The sequence below is a fragment of the Ahaetulla prasina genome, chromosome 1 (genome assembly GCF_028640845.1).
Source record: "Ahaetulla prasina isolate Xishuangbanna chromosome 1, ASM2864084v1, whole genome shotgun sequence".
NCBI lineage: Eukaryota > Metazoa > Chordata > Lepidosauria > Squamata > Colubridae > Ahaetulla > Ahaetulla prasina.
Window position 1 is genome coordinate 334,994,254 of NC_080539.1, and position 27,088 is coordinate 335,021,341.

The 27,088-nt window shown below is 40.4% G+C and overlaps 1 long non-coding RNA gene across 4 annotated transcripts in view; it reads right to left on the reverse strand.

Annotated features, from left to right (window-relative positions):
- LOC131187894 (uncharacterized) overlaps positions 1 to 15,598 on the reverse strand; it is a 56,415-nt gene extending 40,817 nt beyond the window's left edge. For 3 of the 4 annotated variants that reach the window (XR_009152655.1, XR_009152656.1, XR_009152654.1), the window contains exon 1: positions 15,397 to 15,598. This is a non-coding gene — a long non-coding RNA (uncharacterized LOC131187894). The remainder of the gene's footprint in view (positions 1 to 15,396) is intronic. The other variant, XR_009152653.1, reaches the window with a different exon arrangement.
- Positions 15,599 to 27,088: the final 11,490 nt, after the last annotated feature.

Genomic DNA, 27,088 nt, shown 5'->3' on the forward strand with positions numbered 1-27,088 from the left:
TCCCATGCTTTTTGGCACAGCCCATTCACTGAAACATGGTTTGTCTTGGGCTTTTCACCACTCGGGACAGTTAGCTGCGAACCAATCAGCTAGCTGCCAATGCTGGTAGCCAAAAGCCATGGTGCGATTGATCGCAGGGGTGGGTGGGTTTGGGGGAGATGCTGTAGCCAAAAGTTCTCAGGTGCTTGTTAGGAGAAGGAAAGGGAAGGGGTGGAAGCCTTGTAGCCTTGTAGCCTCTCTACTGCCCTTCTTAAAAGCAATGAACAGGAATCTTGGTACCTATTTAACTCTTATTGAAAAAATTACAATTGTCCCACTTGTGAAGACTGAGGTGGGAACAAGTGATTCCCAGGTTGCAGATGATCTTTATATAAGCAGAAAACCATCAAGAGTTACACCAATTAATTCACAAAGGGAGGAAGAGGAGGAGGCACTTGATCCCAAGTTATAGAAGTAAATTACATCTTCTCACCAGCAATGTGCAGTCAATTGTTGGCATGGCTTCATAAGGGGATTAAGTAGTAAAGATTCTAATCCATCGTAGCCATGCCTGTGACTTTTAGCCAAGTCTAGCCAATGAGTCCAACTAAGCTGTGAAGTGTTAGGAGATTTGTGATTTACTGCCATGGCCTGATTAGGGGATCATGCCATCATTCCTGCAGATTTTAAAAGGAATATTTTATCTAATCTGTAGAGTGGCAAGGCTGTTCACAAGGATGTTTCATAGTGTCACAATGACAGGTATGGCTTGATTATTAAAGCCCCACCATTTTTAATGTGTATGTTCGGTGTGCCAAATCATGCCTGCCATTTTGACTTCATATTCACAATGATAAGAGTTGAACTGAACCCCTGCCCATGATTACAGATCCTGCACAGGACTCTAATGTTCATAAGCACAAAAGAGAAGCAAAGTCAAGATTGGTGGCTCACCACACTAAAGAAATGGAGAGTTGAGGAAATGATTAAACTCTGATAGTTGACAGTTGCATGAAAATGCAATACTAATGCTATCTCATCAGAGAGCTCATTACACCTTTCAACAACCCTCCACATTCTCCATATGTGACAGAGAAATTGCAGCACTGTATATAGTCCAACTGAAGCAACAGAAAAGTCACCAAAAACATTTGATTTGATACAGTTCACCGCAATGAAGTAAATTTGCTCCAATTCACCAAGTTGGGTGACTCAATTAATGTTTCATCAAAGCAAAGCATGCTAACAGATATTGTGGATAATGGCAAAGGAAGCGGGAACATTAGTGTAATGTATCTTTAAGAGTTTTGGAGGGAAAACTGAGCGGGAAAAAGCACGTTGCTGATTGGATGAAGCCTCTGGCTAAACTGTATATAAAGAGAGGGTTTTCCCAGCCCGAGCCGCTGGGTTAACCATATAGTAAAGAGCTGTTGTCACTATCCTGGTCTCCTGCCTCGTTATTGCCCGAATTTAACACTGGCGACGAGGATGGGATTTCGAGGCTAGGAGCGCCAGGAAAAAAGCTGAATTCACCAGGAAGACGCGAACCCAGCAAACAAGGGGCGGAAAGCAGCGATGTCCAGCTACACACCGCCAGCGCCATTCGACCCAGCTAAGGAAAAATGGGGGTCATACATGGCTCGTTTCGAGTGTTTCCTCGAGGCGAACGAACTCCAAGGAGTCTCAGACAACAGGAAGCGAGCGTATTTCCTGAGCCACTGCGGTCCAGAGGTTTTCGACACCGCAGAATCGTTGGCGGAGCCAACGCCGGTACAATCGGTGCCATGGCAGACTCTACAGACCGTATTGAAAGCCCATTATGCACCAACGCCGTCCAAGTATGTGCAACGGTACGAATTCAGGGAGCGTAGGCAGCAAGAGGGCAAGTGTTCTGTTTCCCTTCCCCCAATACTCCCAGCAAAGAGTCCGTCAGAGGCCTTCCTTTTTTTTTCCCTTTTATTTACATAGATACATGTCCTGGCCACGTCTACCCACGGGCCTGCCAAGTTTCTGGAGATAACGAGGAAATTATAGATAAGGCCAGAATTACTCACGAATATATTCTTCCCTCCATGAAATAGTTAGCTCGCGCCAAATTCATTGCTTTGTCCGAGACAAAAAACCAGGAAGTCCCGCCTCCTATTTATAGTCTCTGCAGATGTCACTGCATGACAATTATGACTTGGCTTTGTCCCAACTCTTCCGCTGCTGCGCACGTCGATCAAGCCTTCGTAATCTTGCGTCCCTCCAAAACTGTTCTTGGGGCGTTGCCAAATCAGAAGAAGGCCCGGGAGAATCAGGCCGTGCCGGCCCCTCCCTTTGAGTGGGTGCCAGGGAGGGAGAGGGCTCAAGAGAAACAGGGCTTGCCAGGTCTTCTCCCTCATTTTCTGAATCATCCGAGTCCAGGAGTCTGGGTCCAGGAACCTGGGTCACAACAGCAAGTCCATCAGCGTATACATGGCAGCCCTGAGGAAAGCCACGAACCATTGCGAGTACCGAGACTTGGAAGAGGCATTGCTGGAGCAACTCATTCGTGGGGTCAGGGACATCCGTTTGCGACGGCGGCTGCTGTCCAAAAGCAACTTGACGCTGGCAAACGCCTTGGATGAAGCCAGGGCTCATGAGATGTCTACCCAAGCGGCGGAAACCCTACAAAAGCAGGTCGCACCAACGGCTGGTGCGAAATCAACCCCGGTCCACAATGAAGAGGTCCAGGCCGAGTCGGACGGTGAGGAGGAGGAAGGAGTCTTCCACACCGGGAGGCCGGAGAAAGAAGACCGGGGTGACTGCGCGAGTTGTGGAGGGCAACACCAACGACAACAATGCAAATTTAAGGATGCGACTTGTCGGCGGTGCGAAAGGAAGGGGCACATAGCACAGGCCTGTCGAGCACCCCAACCTTCCCGCCAAAAATTCAAACTGACCAACCAGAGCGCGGGAACGCCGAACCGGCCCGTGATTGGCCAACTCAAAAAAGGCGCGAAGTTGAACCAGACTGCCGTGAGAGTGGGTCACGCAGCAACACGCCTAGAGAAAAAAATCTTTACGAAAACAAAGATTGAGGGGGTGCCGTGCCGATTGGAGGTGGACGTGGACTCAGCGATCACGATCATGTCCTGGGACACTCGTGAAAGCCTTACCCGCCCTCGCAAAGCGCAAGCTGAAACCACAGAACTTAAAGGTACAAGACTACCAAGGGAATCGCATCCCTGTTCGAGGGGTAACGTCCATCCACGTCGAGTATGGACAATACAAGAAAACTCTGCCCATCACCATAGTCGATGGGACCCTGCCAAGCTTGTTGGGACTGGACTGGTTCCGAGCATTGGGCATGGGAGTGACTGGAATCTTCAGAAACGAAGTCAACCTCAAAGACGCACTCATGAAGGAATTTGGGGACGTTTTCAGAGACTGCCTGGGCAAGTACACAGGGACCCCTATTTCTTTTAACTTAGACCCACAAGTTGCCCCTATTCGTTTAAAGGCTAGGAGGGTCCCGTTCGCCCTAAAGCCCAGGATTGACCGGGAACTGGACAAGCTAGTAAACCAGGGAATTCTAGTGCCAGTTGACCATGCTAAGTGGGAGACCCCTATAGTCACCCCAGTCAAACCGGACGGGTCGGTCCAGATTTGCGCTGACTATAAGGCAACGCTTAACAAAGCGTTGCAAAAGAGTGCTTACCCGTCCGGTGGTACAGCACTTACTGCACTCAATGGGGAAAGGGCAGGTTTTTGCCAAACTAGACTTGACCCAAGCCTATCAACAGCTGCCTGTAGATAGCAGCACAGCCGAAGCGCAGACAATTGTGACTCACAGAGGGGCTTTTAAGTGTACCCGGTTACAGTTTGGGGTTAGTGTGGCTCCAGGGTTATTTCAGAACCTAATGGAGCGGCTATTGCAGGGACTACCAGGGGTGGTACCATACTTTGACGATGTACTGGTATCCGCTGAGAATCTAGAGGAATTAGGGGTAAGGCTGCGAAAAGTTTTGGGCATTTTCCGGTCTGCCGGTCTCAAAGTTAAACTGAACAAATGCCAGATCGGGGTTGAATCTGTGGAATTCCTGGGCTACCGGATAGACAGGGAAGGGATTCACCCCACTGAAAGCAAGGTACGGGCCATCAGGAAGGCCCCGGTTCCAAAGAACAAAACGGAGTTGCAGGCATTCTTAGGTCTGGTCAATTTCTACGCGGTATTTTTAAGAAATAAGGCAACAGTAGCCGAGCCGCTTCATAAATTACTAGCAAAGACGGCTGCATGGTCTTGGGGAAAGGCGGAAGCTAGGGCATTCCAAGGGTTAAAGAATCTCCTATCGAGTGATAGCCTCCTTATCCAATACAATGGCACACTGCCATTAGTGTTAAGCTGCGATGCATCTCCCTATGGGGTGGGGGCTGTGCTCAGCCACAGGTTGCCAAATGGCACAGAAGCCCCTATTGCATATTACTCCCGAACAATGTCATCAGCTGAAAGGAATTATAGCCAGCTAGATAAGGAAGCCTTGGCTATAGTCTCCGGAGTAAAGAAATTCCATGAATATGTATTTGGTCGTGATTTCGAGATCATCACGGACCATAGACCTTGCTAGGCCTGTTGGCAGGCGATCGCCCAACGCCCGTGGCACTTTCGCCCAGACTGACCAGATGGACTATCTTCCTAGCGGCGATTCTTACAAACTACTACACCGGCCAGGAAGGAATTAGGCATGCAGACGCCTGAGCAGATGCCCGTTACCAGAGACTATCAAGACCCCACTCCGGGACACCAGTTCTGCTAATTGACTCTTGGACTCTGGCCCAGTCACATCCAAAGAGGTGGCTCGGCTTCAGACAAGGACATTACAATAAGGACTGTAATTGGTTGGGTACAAAGAGGTTGGCCCGCTGCGCGGGCGGCGTTTTAAAGAATTTGTGAAAAACGTGGGAACTCTCAGCTCAAGGGGTGCCTGCTATGGGGGATCGAGTGGTGATCCCGGAGAAATTGAGGAAAAGGTATTGGAGCTCCTTCACGAAGGCCACCCAGGGATCGTGAGAATGAAGGGTCTAGCGAGAAGCTATGTGTGGTGGCCCTTAATGGACACGGAAATTGCTGAAAGGGTAGGGAAATGCCAGGCCTGCCAGGAGTCCAGACCGCTACCCCAACGGCCCCGATTCGGGAATGGGAGAGACCCCAGGGCCCTTGGTCTAGGATCCATATCGATTTTGCCGCCCTTCCACGGCCAAACCTTTCTGGTAGTAGTCGATGCCTACTCCAAATGGCTGGAAATCATTCTCATGAGATCCATGACAGCCGAGGCCGTGATTTCAGTCCCACGGCACCTATTTGTAACCCACGGGTTGCCCGACACTTTAGTCTCCGATAACGGCCCGCACCACGGCAACCCAGTTTGAGGGGTACTTGGCAGAGGAGGGCATCCGCATGTCCTCTCGGCGCCTTTCCACCCTGCGATTTAACGGCCTTGCAGAACGTTTCGTTCGGAGCGCAAAGGAAGCATTGTCCAGAATCAGGCCAGGCGATTGGCAAACAAAAATCGATACATTCCTAGCAGTCCAACACAGAACCCCCTGTGTAACAACTGGCCGCAGCCCGGCAGAGCTATTAATGGGTCGGAAGCTTAGGTGCCCACTAGACCGTTTAAACCCAAACTACACACCAGACGGTTACAAAGGGGCACACGGTAAAACAAGAGGGATGGCAGTAGGCGACCTAGTGTGGGCACACAACTACAGCGAGGGCCCGACCTGGTTAGCAGGAAAATCCTAGAGATAACAGGACCAAAATCATATCTAGTAGAGATAGAGGATGGCCGGGTATGGAAGCGCCACATAGACCAAATAAGGAAACGATAACCGTAAATCAGAATCAGACGAAACAGGCCCTGACTATCCAATGTTTGAATCCACAGCTGACTCAAACCCGGGCAAACGCGGGACTTATCTGAGTTCCAGGAGGTCCAGCGACGCCAACCGGTTCCTCCTGAAGACAGCAGGGACGACTCTGCAAATAATCCAGGGCCGGATGGCCTAGAGGAGGAGCTGAGAGGAACAAACAGTCCCTCCGGTCAGCTCGACTCACTCCCAGAAAATGAATTGCGCAGGTCCGAAAGAGTCAGGAGACGCCCAGTCTACTTGCGTGATTACGTAGAAAAATAAGATGTTAATTCTATGTAAATATTGGTAAAGTGTTCTCTGGGAGGGAAGGAGTGTAATGTATCTTTAAGAGTTTTGGAGGGAAAACTGAGCGGGAAAAAGCACGTTGCTGATTGGATGAAGCCTCTGGCTAAACTGTATATAAAGAGAGGGTTTTCCCAGCCCGAGCCGCTGGGTTCACCATATAGTAAAGAGCTGTTGTCACTATCCTGGTCTCCTGCCTCGTTATTGCCCGAATTTAACAATTAGGATCAGCCACATTTCTCCTCCTCCAAGCATTCAGAGTAATCTAATTTTTATGGCCCTCAGAGAAGATTTTTCAAAAGTAGTTTATCCTCCAAGTCTCTCCGACATCTGAATATAAGCAGGTAATAGAGAACTTTCTTAGTTATTTTCCTCAAAGATCAGCTGCCATCAATTTAAATATTTTTTTTCAGTGCTGAGTTCTTATTTAAATTGGTCCAAACATTGTCTCTGTGCGTGTGTGTGTGTGTGTGTGCGTGTGTGTGTGTGTGTGTGTAGTTACTGTCTTTATTTTTAAAAATTAAATTACTATTGCATTTATTATTGTTATGACTCCTTGCATGGTCAGCCAAATTTGGATTTGGCATTTTCATCCAACTCTCAAGTCCTTTCTAAGGACCTGGGATAAGAAGTTGTTTGATGGTGTTAAAAGTATTGTTGGGGGGGGAAATGGGGGGGGGAGGGGAAGATTATTGATTGCCATTGTACAGAAATAAGGGTAGAATTAAACAAGTGGAATGGTGTAAAGTCGGGGCTGCTCGGTAACCACTCCCGAAGGGAAAGGGTAAGGAAAGAGGAGTAAAGAAGGAAGAAAGTAGGTAGGTAGGTAGGAAAGAAGGGAGGGAGAAGAAAGGATAGGAGGAGGAGAAGGAGGAGAAGATAGAGGGTTAGAAAGGATGGTAGTGAGAAGTGGGAAAGAGGAGGGGAAGTAGGAAAGGAGAAGGATGGTGGGGAAAGTCGAAGAAGGATGAGAAGGGTAGAAAGGATTAAGGGAGGGAGTGGCGGTCGAGTAGCCCGGATTGAGCATAATTTGAGTATAGGTTCGATTGTTGTATAAGTGATTGTATTGTACACTGGTCAAATTGTGGGAATTATTATGGGGAAAAAAATAAAAAAAATTTGCCCCCCCCCCCAAAAAAAAGTATTGTTGCAGCATGCAAGCTTCCTTTTGCAATTGACTGACACGGCATTTGTTAATGGGGCTGGTGTCCAAGTGATGCTCCAGATGTTTTGGGATTGCACCTACTATATGGTGCCTATTACTATTGGTACTAACTTTGCTTTCTTTGCCATTTGCAAGTCTGTGTATTTGTTTGATTTTCTTTAGTACTTTCTCTTCTATTTTGCTGCATCTATGTACTGCCATGTCCACTATCCAGTCCACATTCAGACGCTATCAACAATTTTTAAGTCTGTGACATGATGTGGCAAGTGTAGTCTACTTGAATTCTAAGGACCCAGAGTGTTTTAACTTCTTCATTTTCAATTACTTTGTCTATTTTCTGGTTCTTGTAAGCAGATGGTTTTCTGGCAGATACTCCAATGCTACCTTGTTATACTATTGTCTGTAGTCAATTTGTGTGATCTTCTTGCAGCAGCTAGCTGCTATAGATTTTATTTTTATTTATTTATTTTGTCACAACATCATATAAAAAGATTTTATAGTATATAAACATATATATGAGTAAATATTGGGAGGTATAAGCATCTATATATATGTAGGAAGAAGAAAAGAAAAACAATAGGACAGGAACGGTAGGCACATTTGTGCGCTTATGCACGCCCCTTATGGTCCTCTTAGGAATGGTGTGAGGTCAATAGTGGAAAGTTTTTGGTTAAAGCTTTTAGGATTATGGGAAGAGACCACAGAGTCAGGTAAAGTACTTACCAGTAACTGATGATTCTGTTACAGAAGTCATATTTTCTGCAATCTAGATGATCTACTGTTTCTTCAACTTCTTTTCAGAGGCAGCATTTGCTGTCTGTTGCTTCTCTTCTCAGTTCTGGCTTTGCAAGCATTTGGTCTTATGCAGCCAGAATCAGTGCCTCTGTCTTTTGCTTCAGTTTTCCTGCTCTTAATCATTGCCAGGTCTTATTGTTAACTGCTTTGCCTGCTATTATTTTATGCACTGGCTATGTAATATTTTGCCACGTCATGTCTTTTTTCTAATCTTCATTTGGTATTTCTCTCTGTTGGTCTGTTACTCAGTAAGCCTTCATTGTATACTAACTGCAATGCATATTCTTAATTTTCTTCAGATATTCTTCAAATGCCTTTTTTTCTTCTTCAACTTTCTGGCATAGTTGCAACATTCTACACCTACTTATGCTCCATGGTAAGTCCTTGGTAAGTCTGCAACATCATTTTATGGATGAAAAGCATGATTCATTGTTACTATTTTTCTAGTCTTCCTATCCTGGCCTTTCAATTCTGTTTGAGCCCAATCCACTATTCCAGCTGTGTATTTAATGACTAGAATTGCCAGGTGTTAATTGACTTAATGGTATTTCCTCCACTGAGTTTGGACTTTAAGATCTTCTTCACTCTCTTGATATATTTCTAATACCCTTAAATAAATACTTCCTAATACCCTTAAATTAAATGTACAGAGTAAAAAGAAATGAATTGCTATTATTATTAAAAGTTTTGGGTATCTGTGTGTTTAAATAAAAATATTTTATACATCTTCATTGTACATATGGGACTATTTCATGAGTTTTTCATTTAACGATTCAAATACATCACTTCAAGACTGATGGTTTTGCAAACACATATGTAAATGTATTTTCATCTTTCTATCTGACATTGTTGGCCAAAGAAATGCTAGTGGGTGTCAAAGCAAAATATTAAAATGTCAAAGCAGAATATTGCACACATAACACATCCATGATTTTGATTCCTTTTAATGGGCATGTACATGTTTGTGTGTGTGTGTGTGGTGTGTGCGTGTTCATGTGTAATGTCAGTAATATTTCACAACAGCTCTACTTGTTGATTGCACTCATTATTATGATCAATATATAAATAGATGAGTGGAAATTGCATTTCTTCTCCGAGACTATAAATATTGCTAATTTAGAGAAATCTTTCAAGAAAATAAGTTTTGAATACTGCTGAAATGACAATAATTAAATAAATCAGATAAAATCTGATTCCCTCAGATTTACTGTAAAATTTTAATATTCATCCAAAAACTGACAACAGTGAACAGCAAGGAAGAAAAATATCTCAAAATCTGATATGATATGAAGAATCAAAGTTAAGGAGAATATTTTTGTAAATGTAAAAGTATTATTGCATTACTTCACTTTTTGTGTGTGAAAATCTGTTTTGAACTTATTTTTTCTTCAGAAGTATGACTGCTTATCCAAATAGTATGCACTTAGTAGTATGGAAACTACTCATTCCATTTTGTTTTCAATTCTGTGCCAAAAATATCAACTATTACAGAATCCCTGCCTCCTAAGAATGTTTGTCAAAATCCATCAACATTAGTTAATTTTTCATCTTTGAATAAGATCCATAATTATGTTTAATTATCATGGTTTCATTCATTATTCACTAAGTCCAGCCCACCTTGAATTCTGTTGACTCTTATCTACTGCCAATTTGCTTTGACCGTTAGTAATTCAGATGCTTGTAAAGAGCTGAAGTTTGCAAAAAAACCAACCCTATATATTCATTTAAACTGCTTGGACTCATGACTTCCTGCACATAAGGGGGAGGGGGAGGGGGAGGGGGGAGGAGGAGGAGGAGGAGGAGGAAATTTATTCAGATGTTTCATCTTGGCCTGGGCCAAGACTAGTTACCAACTAAGGGCTAATAATCAATCACAAGCATCGAAGTACTTGACACTCTTTCCAGAGTCAGGTGGTGTAGAATTTTAAAACAAGCAAACAAACAAACAAATTAATAAGAACTTTAAACCAGATATAAAGTTTTGTTGACTATATGCATTAGACCAGCTGTCACTTGGGGCAAAAATCTGGTTGCCAAGGTGGCCATGAATTTCTGCACAAACCTAGAACCTTCATCCAAGATATGGAGATTGAAGATAGCATCACCATCAGCTAGTCGTAATCCACCAGTAGCCCTATGAAACTTCAGAGGCGAAAAACACCTCCATGAAGAAGAATAAACAGTATGCATGACTGATTGTTATTTGTCCTGCTACTGCAACATCACAGACATTTTGTTTGAGATAACAGCTAGTTATCTCTTTGCTAGGAATATCAGATCTTTTTGTACAGTCATTCTTTCCCCACTTCCCACATGTTAGGATCATGGCTGCTGCAGCCCCAAAACTGTGTGAGGTATTGTCACTCTTCTCCAGCCTGGTTTCAGTAATATACACTGGGACTGCATGCTTGTCCACAATAAAGTAATGGACATTTGTTGTCTTGTTTTATATACTAGCACAGCAATTTGGCCACCTACAGCCATAAATGAGGCAAAACTGGAAATAGTTACCTATTAGCCCTCTCCTTTTCTCTCTATCTCAATCTCCCCTAAGTATGTTGTGTCTTCCATGTTGTGTCTTCTTGATTCTTCCTTAGTCTTTCTATCCCTAGTCCCAATCCATCCTCACAATTCCCATTGATCACTATTATATTCACACTCCCTTCCAATTTGACACTGGTGTCCATTCCTCCCTCACCACAGCCAAACCCACCATAACCTTCACATTCCACTTTTTATTAACCCCTGAACCTCTGCTTCTTATTTTCACTGAGATACAAGGATTCTTGGACCACCCTATTCTCTCATTCCAACAACAAGCAAGCCTCTATGATTCTCAGTTTCCTATCTAAGATGAAATTTTCTTTTGGAGCTCCCATGGTTATCAATATACACAACACTTGTATTGTAGTCCATCCAGTCCCTTGGACCTGCTTGCATTTGTCTAAGGCAGTGATGGCTAACCTTTTTGCCATCACGTGCCAGGAAGGGGGAGGGGCGGGTGGGATCACACGTGTGCGTGCCCACACCCATAATTTTATGCGCTCTACCCCCGCGCATGCGCATGTGACTCTTCCCCCCCCCCGACACACGATGGCCCGGTAGGCCCGTTTTTCTTTCTTATCTGTCTCCAGAGCATCTCTATGAGTCTGGGAGGATGGAAAATGGCCTTTCCCATTTCCCTGGAGGCCAGAAATGGCCCGTTTACCAACTTCTGGTTGGACAGGAAGTGACGTTTCCTGGAGAGAGAGAGAGGCCTCCGGAGGGCCTGGGGAGGGGTGGGAAAGGCAGTTTTCCATTCCCCCAGACTCCTAGAGAGGCTCTGGAGCCAGGTAAGAGAGAAAAATGGGTCTTCCCCACCACCACCCAGGCCCTCTGGAGGCAGGAAACAGCCTGTTTTCCTACTTCTGGTGGGCCCAGAAGGCCCGAAAATTAGCTGGCCAGTGTGTGCATGTGCACTGGAGCTGAGCTCATGTGCCCACTGATATGGCTACGCGTGCCACAGGTGGTATAGGTTTGCCATCAGGGTCTAAGGCTTAACAATTATATTGTGTGACCTGAACTCACAAAATACCTCAGTCCCATACTTTGGAATGGGGTATGGCCTTCCTGTTGTGTTTTCATTTCCAAAGTAGCAGCCTATCTTGAAGACTTCTGTTCTAAACAAGAAATAGGCAGGTCAATTTCCCATCTCCCTTTCCACTGTTCACTCCCCTTAGGATAGCTCAACAGCCAGACTGGATATTTGTTGTTACTAATCCCAACTTTCCTACTAGTGCTATAGATACTATAGTATTAGTTTCCACATTCAGTTTCATTCTTAAAGCTCCCAATCTTTCTTTCATTCATCTTTTGCTATCCTCATACCACTCCATCTGTCATGATTATGATTATGATATCATGATTAAGGGGCGTGCATAAGAGCACAAAAGTGCCTACCGTTCCTGTCCTATTGTTCCCTTCATCATATCAAATTGATATAGTTGATGCATATTTTTTTACATATATGTATATATTTTCTTCAAAATATGTTGTTTTATCTATGACAATTGTTTGTGTATACTGTTGTGACAAAAAGAAATTAAAAAAAAAATATCACTCATGCCTTTCTTCCATTCTGCCTCCTTCACCCCTAACATCTCTATACCAAACCAAACTCTATCTGTATCTCACTATCTTCCACTGTCCCTTCATCTTGTGTTTCAGCTGCAATGTCATCATGATCTTTACTGTTTTAGCTTCTTCTATTGTTCTTCCTTTGTGGGAATCAGCTATTTACTTTCATAGGCTAATGGTTCTCTACACCAGGGGTGTCAAACTTAATTTCATTGAGGATCGCATCAGGGTTGTGTTTGTCCTCAGGGGATGGGGAGGCATGACCAGGGTGGGTATGGCCAGCTCAATGTCATTTGTGTTAGGGGCGCTTGTGGTGGCCCAAGCGCTCCACCAGAAAAAATGGGCTCCTGAGCTCCATTTTCAGCTGTCATGGCTTCCTGCAACCCTCTGCCAGTGAAAAAGCTCCCGAGCTCCATTTTCACTGGCGGAAGCACCATGGGCCGGTCCTTTGCTGTTTCCAGGGCAGCCCTGCAGCCCAGATCTAAGTACACCACGAGCCGGATTCAGCCCCAACCTTGAGTTTGACACTCCTGGTCCACACCATCCTTATTGCCTGGACCCTGTTTGCAATCTTTCTGGCCACATCAAACCTCCCAGCTGCTGTCTGCCAAACAGACAATCAACCTAATCTAATAATTTGTCTGACTCCTTTCAATAGCATCCCAATTGCTTCCTTATCCAGGCTTCCACTGTACTCTCCATCTTCCAGTCAAAAAGAGCTCTGTCACACAACTTTTTTTCTTTCTTTTGATATCCAGGCTCTTCATTAAATCTCACTTCTACTTTAAAAAGTTCAAATCTTATTTCAAAAGCAAAGTTCTAAGTTATGGGTGCCATTACAAATCAAAACAAAATCCAACTTTTTTTGTTTTGAACTCTAAGAAGTCAGCCATTATGTAAAAGCAAATTTCTTTCATGTCCTGTGTTAAAAGGAGTTTAATAGAAATAGCTGTGTAGTGACAAACTTTGATTCAATGATGTGCAAACCCTTCCAAAAAAAATTCTACACAGTTTTATATCTAGGCTTAGTTCAAAACAGGTCAGAACACAGTACAGTATTTAAGGAAAGGCCAGAGGCAAGAGTGGTTCTGGATATATTCTGATAAGTAGCCTGATTGGATATATATCTGCATAAATAATTTTATTGCTATTACAGACAATTTTCTCTGCAAACTCCTTGGGTCAAATCCTACATGTGATCTAACAAAATATGTAAATCTATATATTGGTTTATATATTGACCCAAAGCCACCAAAATAATGGAAACATTATTATTTCATGCTTTCGAAGAACATCAAATGTAATTTATAGTAAGACCACATAATAGTAGCTCTGATTGTTCACTGATTGTTCACCTGCTACAATGGGGTTTCTTTTGAAGTATTCCAGAAATGAATTCCTGATCAAATCAAGGTAGGCATTGCCTCTCATTTGTTAATTTCATGACTGGCTGGTTTGCCTTGCTTAGATCCAAGGGATAAATATTTTACAGCTCTGATTTTTCCAGATTCTATCCAAACTTAAGTAGATGCATTCATCTATTCCAAATAAACAACAAGTCATTTGCTCTTAACTTTGCATCTTGTCTCATCTTTGATTTGAGTTGGAAAAAGACTCTACTTTTCTAAAGTAGCAAAGATTTATCAATTTTGTATTGAAATCTAAAGCACATAGCCCTAATCGTAATTTAATATGACTAAATATGTGCATACTTTATGGTCAATCATCCAGATCTCTTACAAGGTCTCCTGGCTTTGGAATTGCTAAATCGTAAGTGGTACTATATATGAGGCTTGTCTGACATGATATATATTGAAACAGACTGCAGAACGATCACTTAGTGATGAGAACCTTGCTACAGTGAACCAAAGCTAAGAGGCAAATTATTCAATTATAGTAAATTTACAGTAGCTTAATATTTGATAGAAGTGGTTCTTCTATCATCAGAGTGTTGCATTGAAAACCCTTGAGCAGCAAAATAGCTCCGGAAATTCCAATGATGTTTTAGCCACTTATTAAGAAAATTCATCTGTCTTGATCTTTTATGAACACTTTGTGCCTCTTATAGCCTGTCTGTAGTAATTATTATAACATATTTTCCATACATATTTTTGATTTTTCTGATTAGTCTTAAACCATGAAAAAGAATCCAGTAGGGGGAGCAAGAAGGTAGGTGGTCAGCTGCAAAATGGACCTAGATAAGTCAGGCTCCCCAAATAAATATTCAACATGTAATTTGTAATACAGTCACATCAGGAACAAGCAATTCCAGATGTTTCTTATAGTAGAAGCTGGGGAATGAATATTGTCTCTAAGGGGCTATTGTTATCCCATTTTGATGGCCAATTCAGAATTGCAGAATAGGAAGCACAATGCACAATACCCTTGATATGGACAAGTAGGCAGTTGATTTATATCAGGTCAAATTATCCATCCCATCTTGTCTACCATCCCATTCTTGAATGGACACAGTTCTCTTGACTTCTAGGAAGACAAGCATTTTCCATATTACCTGACAGTTGATTGTTATAACTGGTGATAACTAGGATTAAAGCTGCATGCAACAAATATATGCTAGCTCTCAAATGCAGTGCAATTCCTCCTTTCAAGTCTGGATAACATCTTAATTTTTTTTTTGTCTAATTTCCACACTACTTCTTTACATCATCAGCAGGTAATTACATCAGCAGGGAGAGGGCAATTATGTGTTTAAATCTGCATCCCTTTTGTACATACCAACATTATGTGCACATACATACAAAAGGGATGTGGTTTTGATCAAGTTGCTACAGTTGTCATCCTGCCTATCTTCACTGAAGGCAGCTCTGCAAGTGAGGACTGCTTCATACATTACAGTATTAAAGTGCCCCTTCCTAACTGAAGGAAAAGCACAGCCAAATAATTCTATAAAAGGAGCTTCAGGTCAGTTTGCATTGCTATTCTAAATTATATTTACCGATGCACATACAGAAACATACAGCTTATTGTCATTCAAAAAGAAAGATATTGCCATAGAGGAGGAGAAAGTGACCAGATGACCTGCGGTAGCTGCTCAGAATGATGGTGATCTTTCTTCTTAGAGATGTTTATTTTTAAGCTAGACTTGATCTTAACAGACATTCAAATACAAGACAGTATATGATCTGCATTCCATCTGAAATACTGACCTTCCTTATATGAGCGCTTATAATGAACCCTGAGATAGAATGGAAGAAATGCTATGAATATTTTCACCTTCATTTTCTCTGTTGGCTTCTCTGCTATCCAGCTGAGGAATTATTCGTCTCTGTGGCTTAATATAGCATGTAAATATCATATACTTTGCTGCTGTTGTTGTTTCTGCTGCTGCTGTTAGCAGCAGTAGTGTTAGTACATGATTTTTTCCCCCTTTATAAATTCTATTCCACTGATTCAAATAATTCCTGAATGAGTCATTCATCTTTCCAATCTCTTGTTTTAAAGTTATCAAAGCCTGTGAGATTGTTTTGAATAAACAACCTTTCTTTCTTCCCTTAACATGCATCTCAACAGACATTTGCCCTATGTAAAACCCAGATCTGTTTTGAAGCCACTAATCCTCATTTTAGCCTGAATAAAAGAAAAGCCTGCCAAACAGTGTGTCTGATTAATACTAAAAAAAAAAAAAAGATCTGCCTGGATTTTCTAATTTCTTTTATTAACTCATATACCTTAGGCTAGTCCGAGTAAAAAGACAACAGCATTGTGGAAAAGAAAGGGGCGAGATCGTCTTTTACCTTTTAACCCAGAGATTGTCAATTTCTATCAGTAGAAATAAGGCCTGACACAGTCAGGGTAGCTTCAGCCTGATTTGCATACTGTGAATTCTTTCATCAGCAGCAGGAATTCTGACAGGGGCTAATTAGCATTTCCACCCCCTATTCCATTCTTTTATTTTTTGACGACAAGTGCCAGAAGTGGCAGAGGAAGTTTAACCAAACCCAGATTTGTATTTTTATTTTAAAAATATAGGCTCTGATTTTGGAGGTTAAAAAAAAAATCACAATAATTGAACCACAGTTTAGCAGTGGGGAGAGGGAGAGGAATTCGTTACAGAAAAAGAAGAGCGAACTCAATGGGAAGATAAAATAAACGGATGGAACTTGTGTGGCTTTGGAAGATGTACAAAAATCTGTGTTTGCAGAGAAGCTGATTCAATCATTCTTCCTAACTAACCCAGCACATTCAAGTTGATGTTTTGGTTTTGCTGTCACTAAGGTCCAAGCAGTGGCAAAATCCAATTTTTTTTTACTACTGGTTCTGTGGGCATGGCTTGGTGAACATGGTGTGGCTTGGGCATGGCTTGGTGGGCATGGCAGGGGAAGGATACTACAAAATCTCCATTTCCACCCCACTCCAGGGGGAAGGATATTGCAAAATCTCCATTCCCACAGCACTCTGGGGCCAGCCAGAGGTCGTATTTGCTGGTTCTCCAAACTACTCAAAATTTATGCTATTGGTTCTCCAGAACCTGTCAGAACCTGCTGGATTTCACCCATGTGTCCAAGTATGTAGATGTATCAGGGGAGAAGCTTATTAACTAGATATCAAAAGAAATGTTTTCCTCCTTCTCCTGGGTGAAGTTCAGTATGTAGCCTCCACAAGCCCATTGCAGTGAGATCAGCATAATGTTTGGCCCAGCTGCCTTTCACAAACATGTGATCTTTTGTTTGAGTTGACTCTACTATACTGCTCAATGCTACAGGGTCATCCTAGACGGCCTCACATGCCATATAGAATAGAATAGAATAGAATAGAATAGAATAGAATAGAATAGAATAGAATAGAATAGAATAGAATAGAATAGAATAGAATTTTATTGGCCAAGTGTGATTGGACACACAAGGAATTTGTCTTGGTGCATATGCTCTCAGTGTACATAAAAGAAAAGATACGTTCATCAAGGTACAACATTTACAACACAATTGATGGTCAATATATCAATATAAATCATAAGGATTGCCAGCAACAAGTTATAGTCATACAGTCATAAGTGGAAAGAGATTGGTGATGGGAACTATGAAACGATTAATAGTAGTGCAGATTCAGTAAATAGTCTGACAGTGTTGAGGGAATTATTTGTTTAGCAGAGTGATGGCCTTCGGGAAAAAACTGTTCTTGTGTCTAGTTGTTCTGGTGTGCAGTGCTCTATAGCGTCGTTTTGAGGGTAGGAGTTGAAACAGTTTATGTCCAGGATGCGAGGGATCTGCAAATATTTTCACGGCCCTCTTCTTGATTCGTGCAGTATACAGGTCCTCAATGGAAGGCAGGTTGGTAGCAATTATTTTTTCTGCAGTTCTAATTATCCTCTGAAGTCTGTGTTTTTCTTGTTGGGTTGCAGAACCGAACCAGACAGTTATAGAGGTGCAAATGACAGACTCAATAATTCCTCTGTAGAATTGGATCAGCAGCTCCTTGGGCAGTTTGAGCTTACTGAGTTGGCGCAGAAAGAACATTCTTTGTTGTCCTTTTTTAATGATGTTTTTGATGTTAGCTGTCCATTTGAGATCTTGCGATATGATAGAACCTAGAAATTTGAAGGTTTCTACTGTTGATACTGTGTTGTCTAGTATTGTGAGAGGTGGAAGTATGGAAGGGTTTTTCCTAAAGTCTACCAGCATTTCTACAGTTTTGAGTGTGTTCAGTTCCAGGTTGTTTTGGTTGCACCACAAGGCTAGTCGTTCGACCTCTCGTCTATATGCGGATTCGTCATTGTCTCGAATGAGACCAATCACTGTTGTGTCATCTAATTGTGTCATCTAATATAATTCTTCATATGCCATCCCTTAGGAAGCTTAGAACAGTAACAACCACACATTAACATAGATTAAAATGTCCCCTAAGGTCTGCAAATGCACATTTGTTTAGGTACCCAAAGTGATGTGGACTAAGCATTCTTAGTGATACAAAATAGAAGAAAATATTTGTAAGCTCAGGGTTGGGGACCTTGGTATTCTCTGAGCTTGGTTGTTTCCTTGCAGATGTTTTGTTACCCAGCTAAGTAATATGGTCAGTGCTGGAAGGGAGTGGGGTTTTCTTTCTGTTTATAGGCAAGTGGCTTATCTGTCAGTGTTGGTAGACATGTTCTTGGTGGTTCCTTGATTAGACTGTTGTTTGCTATTTAATTGTTTGTTTGGTAGTTCCTTGATTGGGGTATTGTTTACCACTTGATTATTGGATAGTGAGCAGGAAAGCTCAGCCGAGTAAAGTATAGAAAATAGATGGCAAAAGAAAGGATGTGGAAATGCAGGAAAGGAAAATGGGAGAGCCTGTTCATTCACTACTTTACCAGTTAGCCTCAATTGGTTCTCTTGTCTCATGGCACTCCTTCCCTCTCCAGTGCCATCAGTGCTATTTTCTCAAGAAGGATTGTGCAAGGATCATTCTCCAAACATGTACGCCGAAGGCTCTTTTCAACTTGCTGCAGTCTGTCCTCAGTTGGCCTTCATTCTATATTCACAGTGAATTCCATCCCTACCTATTAATTATTATGTTAAAAAAAAACAACCCAATGCCATCCACATATGATTAGTTTGCTAAAAGGGAAAAAAAAACAACCTCTGGAGGAAAGGAACCTAAGGGGGATTTTTTTTTCAAATAAAATAATATTACAAGGTGGAAAGAGAAGGTTAAGCATATGTAGATATTGTTTGGGGGAAAGTAGCACATTGTGAGTGGGTGTTCTAGAAAAGGATACAGCTGGCAGGAACTTTAACCAGACTTGTAATGTTTTGAAGCAGCTCCTATTTGTTGCCTTCCAAAGCATAAAGTGTTTATAAGCGAATGTCAGCATTTCTCTATAAACAGCTTAAGAAGGCTTAATACTAACAGGCAGTGCATGTAGTATTGATTAAGACTTTGGGCTACAATCAGAAGGTTCAAGCTCATCCTTACCCATAAAAATTCACTAGGTGACTTTGGACAAGCCATTCTAAGCTACCTGTTGGAATTGGAGATGCAGAGAAAAAAATGAAGGGTGATTCCTCTGAAAGCCAGCTTAAATTCTCAGTGGAAAGTACTGGTTGTAAGTCGTCGTCATCATCATCATCATCATCATCATCTCATCATCATCTCATCATCATCACAAAAATTACTGTTTGAATATGGTTTTGCTTAACATTGAATAGTTGGAACACACAAACATAACAGGGACATTTGCTCCTGGAATAGGCAGTTTACGAGTGGAAGTTGGTCCACTTAAATAACTTAAATAACTTAAAGAATAAACACTTTCTAAAGGAAGAAAAATAGAAAATATGATTTACAAAAGAAAGATTTCAAACATTAAAAATCTCATATGATATAAAAGCCATCTTTGGAATAAGTGGCTCACTTCATTTATGCAAACGGATAAAAAAAAGAGACATAAATGGAAGTTACTGCTCTAGACTGCAGGTACAGAAGAAGAATAAAGCTAACATCCTTGCACATTATCAAAAAAGTCCAATCTAAGTTTGGGAGAGAAGTACTAAAAGTAGTAGCCTGTGATGACATTCATCACTAAGCCAGCTGTGAGGGACTCATCAAAAGAAGACAATTGCCATTTAAAGGATTTTATATCAATCTATCAGGGCAATGAAGACCCCCTTTGGAATAGTTCTTTCGATTAGGGTGTCCTGGGAAGAGGGATGATATGGAGGTGATTTTCATTGCAGAATCTTTTGGGAGGAGTTTGAGGGTGTTTGGAGGGTCACTTAAGGGTTTGCAAGCCTCTTTCCTTTTACAGCTCACTTTTCCATGTCTAATTTATAGTTAGGTCAGGCTGATGCTAACTAGGGATGAGGGAGGCATTTGACTCAGGTTGTTGGAGGGAAATCCAAGCATACACTGCAAGTCTGAAAAGCAAACACCCATATGCCTTTTAAATCATGGCATGATAATGCGAATTGTCACCATTTGCTTGAACCTAAAAGACTGTATGTCTGTGTATGCATTTATTACACTAGAATTGGGAAGATTTGAATCTTAACTTTCTCTCTCTTCTTAATCTGTAGATTAGTTTCTTAGTAGGAGAAGCTGTAAATCAAGAAGTTCAAACTCATTTTCAGTCAAGAAAGAACTGCATGAAAGTTGGCTAGGGTAATTTTGGGTCAGGAAGCCAGGAGCATTGTCAAAAAGCCAGGAGAGTTGTCAAAAATAAAGGCAGGATAAAAATGAAATGAATAAATGTCTTTTCCATGGGCAGACTAAGTGTTATAATAAATGCATGCCTAAAAGCCCCCAAATTTGATTTGACTACTTGCATGAAAATAACCAATGTGGCTTATAAACCATCACCTGTGGCTCAAGGTGCCACATACTTGGTAGAATACACATATTTCACAACCCTATGTATGATAAGTCAAACCATAGTTTTTTAAGATGCATAAACCTATCCACTTTGACTTATAATGAGTTCCAAGACAACTTCGGAGATCATCCCAAAGATTATAGTTTTGACCTATCACACAGAACCATAAAACATATTCTTTTCATATTTCAACTCTGCTAGGTACTTATTCAGAAGCACATAGTTTCTCATTTCCATACCCAGTTCTAGCTCTAACCTTGTTATTATATGAAAATAATAATATAGACCTTTCTTACTGAGCCACTATACTTATTAGAAGTAGTTTGAACAATTTGAAATGTTCTCTATAAAGGCTAAGTATTATTAGTCTGATTCATTTCTTTCTTTGTTTCTTTTCACTTGAAGTTTCATACCTTATGATGAGAGAAGCCAAGGCATATTCCTTTGATTTCTACTGAGCAACTCTACACAAACACAGCTTAGGCTTCTACCTGGATTGTACCTTAATTACAGAAAATTAAATAGAAGAGCTCTCCTCACAGTCCCATGCGTCTCACTGTGTTTGTGAAAATGTTCTGCACTTTGAAAAGTATAGAACTTCAGTGCCTTAAGGATATAACAGTGCTTTATTTGGATTCAAATGATTAAAGAGCTAATTTTCTTAGTGGGAGGTTGGTACATTTATACTAGATAACTGCATTACAGGGATATGGGTATTTTTCAGTTTCATGACAGCCTAGGGAATTTTGAGTCACCCAACATTGTGTGCTATGTAGTATTATGAAAACAAGAAAGGCGCTCCACCGCAGGAACAAACAAACAGCTTCTGGAGGTCCTGTTCATAAATAGCAAGAAGACTCTCTCTCTTGGGGATTGACTTATGCAAATCTGTTCTATTTGATCAAGTTTTGCTTTTTTTAAATAAGTACATTCATTCACATCACAGAATGAACGTAGTCCGTATTATTCTGCTTGTGCTTTGCATGGATTTTAAATGTTGATGTAATTGTTCATTTTAATATGAATTAACACACATAACACACACAACGTACACTAACAAATGTACATAATGCATATATAGTGGTTTTATGAGCAGTCTATAAATAAGGGAGATACGGGGTTTCATATCGTCCTCAAACCCACTTTAACTGCTGATTATGGAGGTGGAAATACCATATACATCCAATATGTATAGAAGTAATGTTTTCTCTTAACATTATTTTATCACTTTCAGAGAGATGTCTTAACACTCAGTATTTCTGTCTCTGTTGGTGCTGATGAATTTTATTTCCAAATTCCAAAGAGCATCTGGGGAATTATTGAAGGCCTCCTTGTAATCTATCTGGAAAAGAAATCACTTGGGAGATAAATATGGAATACCAGGAAACAATTACAGTTCCGGTTGCAAAGAGAAATGGAAACCAGCAATACTATCTCTCCCTCTTCTTTCCAAGATGAATAGATTCAATATTTTCGTCTTTCTGGGGTCAAAGAGGATTTAAACAAATTTCTTGTCATACCAAGTGAAAAATTTGAATGTCTTCATTGGGCTCTTCCTTGCAAGTTTCCAGAAGGAAACACAATCTATTGACTTGGAAATCATTTCACACATTCTTTCCATTAGTTTACTGATAGAGATTCTTAAAGTGTGCAAATACAAAACAATCAAAATGAGGAGTTTTGGTAAACAGATACAAATTTTCAGGCAATCCAATAATTTCAATCTGAGCTACAGTTTTATTTAATAACTGTTGAAATTAATGCATAGATTAGCCTCTTCTTTGAAAGCAAAGTCTTATTGTGGAGATTTTATAAAGTTTCTTGAAAGCTGATGGAGATTGATGTTGTGTCTCTCTCTCTCTTTTTTTTTTAGTAATTATACATAGTACAGTAATCTGGGTTCAGACAAGTTGTCTTATTCAATAAAACCCCCCTTCTGCATTCCAGAATTCAAAAGGAAAAAAAGAGGCTGGGATTAAAGCCAGACTGAATAGTACTGATGCAGTCTGTCAGCAAGCCCTCAGGTAACAATATCATAATTTATAAATTCTACCAACAATAGAGTAGCAATTAAAGATGTAAGTTCCTTTTCTATGGCCCTATTTTCAGCCAGAAAAGCTTAGGCAAAAGCATTTGTCACATACAAAAAAAGAAAGAGGAAGGAATATTTTTTTTAAGTGAGACAGTCAAGAAAATAATAAAAAGCAGGGGGAGGACAGGATAGGACAAGACAGGACTTCATTCTTGTTTCTGTTGTAACTTGCAAACTCTTCCATTCTGAAGACTGACAGCTAGCCAGACAGACACACTTACAAGTCTCTTCAAATGACCCATAGTTTCTTTCATGCCTGTTCAATTTTGAACTTTAACTGGATTCATTCTATCAGTGCATCAGGACCACTTATTTGGGATAAAACAGTAGATGTTTCAGAACTGAACATTTCAGAATTCCTGCCAGAAGACAAGAACAGAAAGGAAAGAAAATGTGGGCCAGAGAAAAAGAGCAGACACAGTTCATTCACTCTTTCCTTCATGTTCCTTCAAAATACAGCCTCTGCCAAAAATCCAAGTAAAGCTAATCCAAATTCTCCAGATGTGATAGACTGCAGTTTCACTCATAGCATAACAAGATAGTTATGCTGTCTAAGAATTATGAGATTGTTAATCCAGAACATTTGGATATCACCAGGTTGGGGAAGATGAATGGACACTCTACCCTGACACCTTTGATGCAAAGTCCTAGTGATCTCTGGATGGAAATTCCATAGGAAGTTCCTTATATACTGTATATCGCAAACTAAGTTTCAGGTTATTTGTTTGCCTAACCCAGAATGGTGATTCTGAGAATTACACTGGTAATAGTTTTTGGGATATAATGGGAGATTACATTTTCTCTTCTGCTTCTTTAATCATCTTAAGAAGTTCTAAAGCAAGTTCTTTTGCAATTAAGTGGGTTGCAAATGGATGGAGGCTGTTTCAATTTGGGAATCTTGCATCCTCTTAGGAAAGCTCAAGAGAAATTTGATATTTCAAAGGACTGAAGTCTCCCCATCAAGAACACCACACACACACACACACACACACACACACACACACACACACACCAGGATTTTTATTGTGTCAGTGATCTAACTGTAAACAACCCAAAATTCCTTGCTTACTGTAGCACCCACTTTTTTTTCCTACCAACATGTCTCGGAACATTCCTCAATGAATTTTATTTTTACTTTACTTTACTTTACTTTACTTTACTATTCATTCATTCATTCATTCATTCATTCATTCATTCATATCACTGCCCAACTCACAGATAGTGACTATACAACATTAGTGTTGTATAGTGGTATACAACATTAAACTCTAAGTTTCATGGAAAACTTCTATTTCTTTTACCTTCTACACATGTTTTTGTGAAAGTTTTTGCATTTTTTTACAGCTTGTTAAAGCTATAACGAAGTGGGTATGTTTAAATCATGTCATCTTTCTCCTCCTGCTTATACATGCCTCCATTTCCACTGTCCTTTGCTGTTTTCTGCTATCAATTTTATATCAGGGAAGAATCTGCCTCTTGTAAGAACCAACATGCCTATGTATACTTCCTATGAAAGTGCTGATCTCCCAATGTCATCTGATTTACTTTTTTAAAAAAAAAACATTATTTTAATTAAAATTACATGGGAAACTAGCAAAAAGCTGATCTGCATAGCTAATCTAGGGCAGTAGAAAACATCCAGGGAAGTCACAGAAAGGAGTAAAGAGGAACCTCATTAGTCTGCAAGTTTTGTAAGAGAATTCATGTATGCACTTAAAATTTTGTATGTCCCTACCAATTCTACACTTTCATCATAAATTGTACATAACAAATAAATATCAAACTGCAAATCTCAGGGAAGTAGTGGTCACAGTTTGCCTAGGAGCTGAACTGGCTTATTTATTAACCAAATAAATAAGTTGCACAGTTAAACCCACAAGCTATTTAACTGTTGGGTTAAAGGAACATGATTTTATATTCCTTTGAGAAACACACTCCATTAAATGGTTAGGGAACAGGTGGATTATTCAGTGGCTAAGAGCAAGAAAATTTCCCATTTTGGTTGGCAAATGTGTTCCCCCCCCCCGCCCTTTTTTTTAGGAATGTTTCACCTTTTACAAAATGCTCCTATATTATAATTTTCTAGAAAGTGGAAGTGCTGGCTTCCTCACATTGTTGCTAACCTCACCTTGAGGCTTCGTTTTGAGACTGGAGAGATATCAAAAAATCAGGATAGTGTCTTCAACCATGTGCAAATTCACACTCCTAAAAAAGGTGCAGAGCTTCAATTATTCTGTCATGGGTACCACCTTGACTTTTTGTTCTACTGCCTACTGTGGACATTCTGGATAGGCAATCAGGGCTTTCCTTCCCTGCTCTTCATTTCTCCCAAATTTCCTCACAAATCTCAGTTGTTTGTCCTCCTGCCCCAACTGGTTCTTCCCTTTCTAAAATGTTGAAAGGGGCTTGGGACTACAAAATAGAGGCCCAGCTGCACAAAGCCCTGGGGCTGGTTGCCCCTTATTACATTGCTATGAGATTCTAATGCTAACTGTATCAAGTATTAAACTTTGGGCCCCAATTTCTTTCTCTCAAGTAGATATATGGTAACTATTTGATTTTTGTAACTTGTAAACAAATCACTACTTGTCAAACAAATCGAATAAACACATACATATAGATGGACAGGAAGTAAAATCCAAGGTAGAATATGTGAATATAAATTGAAATAATAATTTCTAGAGTTTGGAAATCACCCACAAGAGCCTACAAATTTGCTACACTTTAACTTTTCAAAAGGTAAGATACTCATCCAAATTTGGTGACTGAACTGGGCCTTGTAGTCTACTATGGTCATCTGAGGAAAACAAGTTATTTTGAAGAGGTTCTAAAATTACTTAGTTCTTTCTTGTTACACACCCTTAAATTCCTTCATGTTATTAATATCATCAATGGTCTCCTGATACACAGAGATTATGAAAGGAGCTGCTTCAGGCATTGTTGTTTTGATTGAGGACTAGACTCTGGAAAATAAGAAAGTATATTTGAGTGTGTACATGTGGGTATCGGTTAGAAACCCCAAAATGAATATGGTTAAAAAATTCACACAATGCTTAAGCCATTTATACTATCTATAAGCATTGTGGTTCAATCTACAAATTATTCCTACTTGATGAGAATTAGAAAGCTACTGTGATTCTGAATGCACTTTATGGAGAGAACTAAATGTTACAAAAGAAGATGAAGTTGTTTTCCAAATTTACATTTCTTTTATAATCTTAATGGAGAATCTCCAGGACATTTGTCCAGAAGATTAGCAGCAGGAGAAGTTTAACACTTTGTTAAGGTCCTAACCCATGTTAATAAATATGCTCCACCCTGTAAATGTCTATGGAGATTCTCAGTCATCCAGGTCATGGTTGTCCCAAAGATGTTTTTTCAAAAGACAACTGAACTTTCTTTGTTTTTTTCTTGAAGACATTTTGCTTCTCATCCAAGAAGGTTCTTGGATGACAAGCAAAATGTCTTCAAGGGAAAACAACAAAAGTCCGGTTCCTTTTGAAAAATCACCTTTGGGCCCACCCTCTAAACTATCCTCTGAAACTGGAAAAAAACAAAGTTATTAGGGAATGTGCTCTTATACAATTTAAGTTATTCAGGAGCATACTGTCACAGCTATACTGAGTGATTCTTAAGAAAAGAGGGATGCAAATATTTGACATAAGGAAATGTACTACATCACAATGCAATGTATGCTTAATGAGAAGTTCACTGAGCTAAGTGCTATTTAATCTGTACAAATTTGTATAGGTGTATTCCAGTAATCAAGCATCTTCCCTCACCTACCTCCATTTTGATAGCTGAAAAACTTGTTAGTTTATCATCAGAAAAGCATCAATAAAGTACTTTATTCTTAAAGCCAAACTATTTTCTTTTAAACATTTTAACTGTAAGACTGACTTGCTCTAGAAGAGGGCATGGTCAGAGCCTCAGGACATTCAGATAAATAGCAAACACCAGCTAATTTCTCTGCATCCTTCAAGAGGTATGCTCAGTGAATGATATCTAATACAAAAAATCAGAAGATAATTTGTCCTATGAAGTAGAGATGAATGCCTGAATCAAATAATCTGAGAGGTGTATATATTTATGTCTGCCCATAGGGGAGTGTCTTGTACCAAATTACAAAATAAGATCACTTTCATGTGTATAATATAATCCCAACACATATATAAAGTTCCAGGATTTCTATTTCTATTTGGATGTAGTATATGACAATGTGGTGGAAGAGAAAGAACAGGGGCAAAAAGAAAGGGTCAGAAATAACTAGATATTTATTCACCTGTATTGTGGGTCTACAACTCCTGTCAGGAGAATTGTCTCCCTCTATTCATAGGATCAGTGTTGCTAATTATTATGATGATTTGTCCATCCTACCTTCTGACCCTTCCTCATTCAAAAGGAACTCTGGAATTAGTAATTTTTGATAGAGGTAGATTTGTGTCTAGAAATGCTTGGG